We start from the raw sequence: 8,302 nt of genomic DNA, 5'->3' as shown, positions 1-8,302 counted from the left end.
CGTCCAGTAGTTTTTGCGTGATTGAGTGACAAACATCCAAACATCCACACTTTCACATTTATAATATTATATTAGGATAGTGGTAATAATTAATTACGTAAACTTTAAACTAAAGCTACTAGGGTTCCAAACTGATATCAATTAGGTAGGTACATTTACTTTTTTGAAAATTTTATAGTAAACCTAGCCTTTGTTGTTTAATAGACTCGCGCACCGAGGACGGAGCCCTCGGTGCGCGAGTCTGGGGTATTTTTTGTGATAAATCAAAAACTTTTATGCATAAAAATACCTATAGCTATAGGTACCTAACCACTCACTTAGATAAATAGTGACTCTGTTACGACAGTGACGGCTCAACTTAAAATAATTAAATGTTTGACTAAAATGGGAGTCAGGCAATTTACATTTGCATAACATTTAATGAGATAAGGTTTTTGAAAAGGCCCAGTATCAAGGGCTTAGGTTGGTAGGTACCTACCTAAATATGATTAAAAAATTCCATTTTAAAAAACGTTTTATTTTTGAATATGGTTTGCCGTTTGAATGTTCAATTTCATTGGTAACGACACCCACCGCCGATGATACCTAATTATTTTTGACGTGACAACGTCTTATAATTCGATAGAGCCGGCTGCACGCACGAAAAAACATGACTCATGCGGCGTTACCTCGCTTTGAGGCGTTCCATGTAAGGCTTGAAGTGCAAGCGAGAGCGACAAAGAAGCACAATCGGCCTTTGTTGTCACGTTCAACTATCGTCAGTAAACCGACTTTACAGACAACCAATTTTTTAACGTAGAGCCTCAGTAGTCAGTGGTGGTGTCGTCACCAAAATACATATAAACCCCCAGCAGTAGTGTCATCCAGTGGTATCGTTGACAAGGCATGAGCAGGCCTAGCTGAAGAAAATTTTATTTGAAAATAAATAGCAAGTGGCAACATAGAGATGTTGCAAAAGAGTGACAAACTATCCAACAAAATATAAATAATTATATAAGACCAATTTTTTTGCAAACAAATGAAAAACAACTTTATCAAAGTATTAATTTATTTGATAAATATATGATAACAATCTGAGCACCTTCTTAGCATACTATGACATTGCGTTATGATAATAATATACCAACTAAACCTATGCCGACTAATCACATCAGTATGGTTAGATGTAGTAGCATTGACGTCACCAAACCAGTTAAATGACCCCTCTCGACCTGAGGACAAGAGAAAAAAGGTTAAAGAATTGTGCAGTTAATAAAATTTGGAACGTAGAACATCAGTAAGTAAACATAAAATTAAACAAATCTATTGATATGTAAGTACTATAGGAAGACAAACTAACGACTGACATAATTAATGGGTTTAGAAATTTTTAAGTACATATCAAAAATTGCGGGACCAGCAGGATTTGAACCAGCATCTTTTGGGAATCGCGCTCAATGCCTTGACCACCCACTAGGGTGGGCTTAGAAACTTTTGTATAATAGGTTAATATGAACGCCCAATAAGAAAGGATTTTGAAAATACTCCAACGGACTTTTTGAAAAACCTAATTCCAGGCGAACTCATAGTTATTATCGGAATGGTCTCTGTAGCTTTAGTAGGTTTTGCCCGCGGATTACCCACATGGAATTCGGGTCAAATTGTATCTCTGGTTCTAGGTACTCGACTAATCAGACTTAGCGTAGTGTTGTAAGTTTATCTTTAAACTTAGGACATCTAAGTTTAATTTTTAACAAAAAAAATTAATAGGTGAATGTAAAAAATACTATTTCAATTTTATAATGATACGTTAACTAGCAACTAAATTATTATTGATAGTTCAAATTATTGTATTATCAAGACATTGTTATCTCTTGAATTTGATCCCTACTCTTAGCCTGTTCAAAAAAAAACTGCAAATGTATACATTTCAAATAATTGTATCTAAGTTATAGATAAGAAATAGTTTGTCTTTATATTTGATTGTTCGCAAATCATTGGATCAATTGAAACTAATTTCAGTGTGTTAGTAGTTTAATTTAATTAAAATCGGTCCCCCCGAATCTAAAATACGGATTAAACAGAGAAGGCAAAAGCAAATCGGTGATATTTACAGCCACTTTGACATATTTCATGAAATCAAATATTATCAACCACTACAATTTGACATACGAATACTATTAAACCTAATTATATCTATTTAGATAGTAAAGTGTACCTACGTGTTAAAGATTGTGTGTGATTGACCTACTCGTTAAGTATTTCATCATGCCCTCATAAATTGTGACCAAACTGACCTAAATGAACTTAATAATACTTAAGTTTAATCAAAGTAGCAAGAAATAATAAAATGCACTGCACACTAAAAGTTTCTACAGGTAATAAGAAGCAACATTTGAATAAATAGCGTAAGGAGACACAAATGCAATATTCTAATTAAAATGGCAAAAAATAAAAACCTAAAATCATGGACTTCCTAAAATTAACATCTCGAATTCGTATCTTATGTTCTACAAGTAGGTTTAGAATAAAAATTTAATCATCTAAGAACAGAAAAAAACATGCTGAAATTTTTGACAATCTAACTGTGGCTACTTGTTAGAGTATTTTAAAAAAAATTGATTATGTACCAACCTTTTTATTGAGTGGGCCACAGCAAATTAGCACAAACACTGAACCATCCACAACTTCATCTTTTTCCGAAGAATTTATGGACGCTCTCGTTACTGCTTGATGAAGACATGGATAAATCGCTGCTTACTCTCTTCGAAAGGTTGCTTTTCTTTCTAAAGCTCAGTCTCGTCTCTCCTTTAATAAGCCTGTCTAAGGCTTGCCTCAACGCCGAGTGTTTCCTTTCAAATGGATTTGAATACATCTTCACTATTGATAATAACTTATTTATTTGTTAACCGTGCGTGCGATCGCTTTGAATTATCACAACAATCTGATGATCGCCGATGCCTCCCACTCCTTATATACGAGTATACTCACATGTGGTGTACACGCAGTTCAACAAGTCTACGGAGTACGGACGTCATTATTTTTTGTTTCAATACTTAGGTCTGCGTTGAAAATTGATGTCACATTGTTATTGATGTGGTTTTTATCCGATTCTGCGTGAGATTATTAACTTTCGAGAGTTCTTGCTAAGTTTAGACTCAGGTTAATTTTATTTACGTCTTCGGAAGGAAAACGTGTTAAAAGCGTTGATCGTTTGTTTACGCTTTTAGTTATGAACGAAGAATTTGCGTTAGCAAGTTATTTCCATGATATCTTTGCTAATATGCAAACAACTGTGAGTGATATAAACACTTGTTTAGAAACAAAACTAAGATGTTTGTTTTTCGTTAATCAAATAATAAGAATCAGGGATTTTACATCAATTTAAAATAAATTATAAATAGGTTGGTAATTGGTATTCACTTCTACCTAATACCACACTTATACTTACTTATCACCCCAAAAGGCAATACGTATCACCAAAACTGTGGTATTATGCACGTCTGTTGTGATTATCATGCCTTGAAGTTTTTTGGGGCAGATGTAATCTGCCATTTTTTTCTGCTAGCAGACAGCCTGGCGAGTGTTGAACTCTTGAACGAGGTCGCTCACAGCTTTCATTGGCATTTATTGGTTGGTCCATCGTTTTTTAGGGTTCCGTACCTCTAAAGAGAAAAGGAATGCTTACTTCGTTGTCTGGCTGTGTGTGCCTCGTGTGTGTCACTTCGTGGGAGCCTTCAATTCAAATCCTATAGAACAGGTACTCCAGTTGACCTAGAATCATGAAATTTAGCAGGTAGAAACTCTTATAGCACAAGTAAAGAAAAAACTGAAAGCCGTGAATTTGTTGTTACATCGTTAAAAAAATATAGTGTGACCGAATAATCTTAAATATATATAGTAAAATATAGAGTTGTTTGAAAGGTGGCTTGATCGAGAGTGTTCTTAGCTATAATCCAAGAAAATCGGTTCAGCCGTTTGAAAGTTATCAGCTCTTTTCTAGTTACTGTAACCTTTACTTGTCGGAGGTGTGATAAATTTTTAATTTACACTTGTAAGTACTATAATATTTCAGCGTTTATTAAGACGATCGCAGTCGGGTTTTAGTTTTCAATTTTATCCTGTTATCACTCTGGTGAATGACAGTTGAGATACTTAGTGCTTTTATCAATTTCCGATTCAAGGATGGGCGAGAGATACGAGCAGTAGTTTACAGAAGGGCAACTGGCAACGACCTAAGGTCAAGTGACGCAGGTCACTTTCTCTGATAAAAATATAATGACTAAGTAGGTTTTACCCACAGTTATTATTATTCTACTTCCGCTTAGGTACTTTGAAATCCAGTTAAAATACTCCTAGGAATGACGTATGGTGATAAACATTGATCTCTTTTATTAACAGTATTATTATTTCGTAGTCGTACTTACCTACCAATCCTTAGGTCGTCATGGCAAACCGAATATTGCGAATATTATGTCGTACAAATATTGCGCAAATATAACCGCATAAGTGCGAGTCAGACTCACCGAGGGTTCCATACTCGGGTATTTTTCCGACATTTTGCATGATAGATCAAAAAATATTATAAAAAATATATAAAAATCTGTTTTAGAACATTAGAATGCACAGGTAAGATCCTTTCATGTTATGATACCCCATTTGGTAAATCACATATAGATGGATGGCACAGTCCGTGTTAGGTATATCTTGTACGAGGTACGGAACCCTTTATGTGCGAGGCCGACTCGCACTTGACTGCTTTTTAATATAACATAGCAGTAGTCAGTTCATGTATAAAGTCACGTAATTAAAACAAAAAAGTCTTATCGAAGGCCTGGATGGTCAGGGCTAGAGTCACGGCTTAGAGATAACCTAGATTTGGTTATCGATTTTCATTTGTGGACTGTGGTTGGTTGGAGTATTTATAGACAGACTAATAAAATTATTATTTATATATATTTTTCATCATCATCATTATCAAGCGATAGATGCCCACAGCTGGCCAGATGTTTCTTGTAGGGACTTTCGTGGGACTTGTACATAGGTACCATGGTCTTGCGTTGACGGCATCCAGCGGGTCTCTGCGACTCACTTGATGTCGACTCCAGCACTCCACCTAGTGGGAGGTCTTTCAATGCTGGGTTTTCCGGTGCGAGGTCTCCATTCTAGCACCTTGGGACCCCAACGTCTATCAGTTTCTTGATCTATGTGACCTGCCAATTGCCACTTCAGTTTCGCAACCCGTTGAGTTATTGTCGATTACTCCTGTTCAGCGTTCAGGAAACTTCGAAATGTCTTCTCGTTCATAAGTCCTTGAAGACCAGTCTATGAACAGTGCGTATTACCAGTGACATATTATGGATCCAAGACATAGTCGCTAACATATTATTTTTCAATGTTCATTGATTAATTATTTTAAAATAGGTACATACCATACATAATAAACGTTAAAAAAATGAGAACACGAACCCTAACAAAGTCTGGATTCTGTTTCATCGAAAAATTTACGTCATTATCATTTCAACTTATCGCTGGCCCACTACTGAGCACGGGTCTCCTTTCAGAATAAGAAGGATTTAGGCCTACCTACCTTGCTGGCCAATAATTGCGGACTGGCGGACTTTACATACTTTACATACTTTTAGCCCCGCAGGTTTCCTTGCGAAATTTTCCTTCATATTAGAAACGTTAGTTATGGGAGCTACCTAAAAAAAATGGTAGGAGTTTGGGACAATAATATGGTGAACCGTGAATCCAAAATTCTTCCGCATAGTAGATAGAATAGAATAAAAATATTTTTCCAAGTACCTACCTGTACCTACTTTTGAATCGTCAAATAAATCTACCACTGCACTGGTTCGGAATATCTTTCCTACGAGAAGAACCAGCAATGCAATCACAACTTTTGTGCTAAGGAGATAGTTCTTTTTACCTGACCTGACATCACTGTACAGTGTACAGGCATAGGGTACATGCGGAGTAAACTATAGCACAGTTCACGACAGTGAGTCCTAAAGGGAAATTCTAATAAAACATCAAGGCGTAGACGTCACTGGCGGGCGTCAAATGGTGGTCAATTTTTTTAAATTCATTATAGCCAAGCGCTTGGCCACAATCACACCTGATAGAAAGTGATCATGTGGCGATGGGACACGTTTCTTGAAGATGCCTATTCACACTTGTTTTAAAGATACCCAAAATACAGATAAATGTTAGTACATTTGACCAGGTAGCCCTATTTTTCTATGATTTCACGTCGACCTCACTCTAGTTCACTCTAACTATAGAGTTAGGGAACTCTTGGTTTGATCCTGAATCGACATCTGTCAAATATTAGACTAGAGGTGAAATCAAAGATACTTAGTAGTTCCATAGCCTACCTAGCCTGCCTACTTATTTTGACGCCTGCCAGTGTAGGTAAAGCCTCGACGTTTTGTTAGGACCGGCGCACATATGGAGGAGCGCGACCGAGCGCAGCGCAGAGCATGCCCGCAAAATTTTCTAATCACATGACACATTACGCGAATTTCTACCAGAAAATGCGCGAGCACGTGTGGGACTGCGCGCGGATGCGCGAGTATCCGCACGGATGCACAATTGATTTTAGATATTATTTCAATGCTGACAATGTCGATAATACTTTGACTGTGAAAAATGCTCTGCGCTGCGCTCCGCCATATGTGCGCCGGTCCTAAGTTTCATAACGTCGTGAACTACGGTACAGAGCACTACGGGAGATATGCAGATCTCGACCTCGCTGATCTCTGCTAACGTCAAACGTATCAGAACGACGTAAACAGGTGTATTAAGCCCATTATAATCATTGCTATCATCGCAAACATCATAATGCAACGTAATTAATTGCAATTTTGTTTACGTGCTGTTTTATGTAGCTTGCGTGGGTGAGGTTAGTTTTTAGTATTTGTGGATGATTTGTGGTTTTTGAAGTCGGTTTTTTTTTAATATTTTGGCTGTCCGATTTTGGTATTTTTTCAGTCAGTGAATACAGAGTCAAGCCAAAAAATATCGATCAAGTTCGAGTCAGACTCACACACGAAGGGTTCCGTACTATAGAAACCATAGAACTTTTGACGTGACAACGTCTTATAATTCGATAGAGCCGGCTGCACATACGAAAAAACATGACTCATGCGGCGTTACCTCGCTCTGAGGCGTTCCATGTAAGGCTTGAAGTGCAAGCGAGAGCGCGGAACGAGCGACAAAGAAGCACAATCGGCCTTTGTTGTCACGTTCAACTATCGTCAATAAACCGACTTTACAGACAACCAATTTTTTAATTTTAATTTTAATGGCGGCCATATTGAAATTTTTATTATTTGTTAATATGACGGCAATAGAAATACACATTCTGTAAAAACGTCATTTCACTACCTTAATAAATGAAGAGTTGAAATTTTCACAGAGTGATTCAGCGGGCAGTACCGTAATCGGTTCACGAGATACTGCCCGGAGAGACGGACGGACGGACGGACATCAGAGGCTTAGAAATAGGGTCCCGTAGGGAATACGGAATCCTAAAGAGTTCATTAGTTGGAAGTTGTTCTGTCTCATGGTGGTATATTGACCTGTCTACTGTTATCATACTTGCACACTGACCTAATACTAAAAGATGTAAGTTTCCTTGTACATTTAATAATTGTTGTCTGAACAAAATACTATGAGTAAGTATGAAGGGGAATAACGTTTTTAAGATGTCTATTGTCACAATACTATCTGCTCAAAGGACGTAACGTATCAATCATGAACAGATACTCTTTTAGGAACAGGTTCTTTACAATTTCTTAGTATACCACAAAGTTCGTAATGTGTTGCTTTTATCCTTCCAGATACGGTAATTCTTATATTATTTACAAAGAATAGAATTACATGATATAAAACTTGGAATAGGTAACTATTTACAATTTAATTACCTACATATTTTTTGAAAGCTAGTTATTCTTATATGATACTATTATATTATAAATATAATAGTATCATATTACTATTATAAATATAGATTACTAGCTGATGCCCGCGACTTCGTCCGCGTGAACGAAAGTGCATGGTTTTAAAATCCCGTGGAAATTCTTTGATTTTTCCTACTATCTGACCAAGCCAGGGAAAGAACCAAAAGATCATGAAAATATAATATCCAAAAATAATAAACATTTTAAGTAGGTAAGTAATCTGTCAATTAATCAAAGATATTGAGCACAGTGTATCAGTTAGATAAAAGGAAAGTACCTACTTACCTACCTGCTGTTCCAAAATACACATGATTGTAGATTATAGGGAATTACTTAAAATAATATGAGTATTTATA

General features: G+C 36.5%; 1 long non-coding RNA gene across 1 annotated transcript; it reads right to left on the bottom strand.

Moving 5' to 3' along the window:
* Positions 1-1,030: 1,030 nt before the first annotated feature.
* Positions 1,031-3,432, bottom strand: LOC123867345. Its single transcript, XR_006796392.1, has 2 exons — positions 2,614-3,432; positions 1,031-1,211 (listed from the first exon to the last, which is right to left on the bottom strand). It is a non-coding gene; the product is annotated as an uncharacterized LOC123867345 (long non-coding RNA).
* Positions 3,433-8,302: the final 4,870 nt, after the last annotated feature.

The sequence above is a fragment of the Maniola jurtina genome, chromosome 8 (assembly GCF_905333055.1).
Source record: "Maniola jurtina chromosome 8, ilManJurt1.1, whole genome shotgun sequence".
Taxonomy (NCBI): Eukaryota; Metazoa; Arthropoda; class Insecta; order Lepidoptera; family Nymphalidae; genus Maniola; species Maniola jurtina.
Note: the sequence above shows the minus strand (reverse complement) of the source record. Positions and strands in the feature narration are given on the sequence as shown.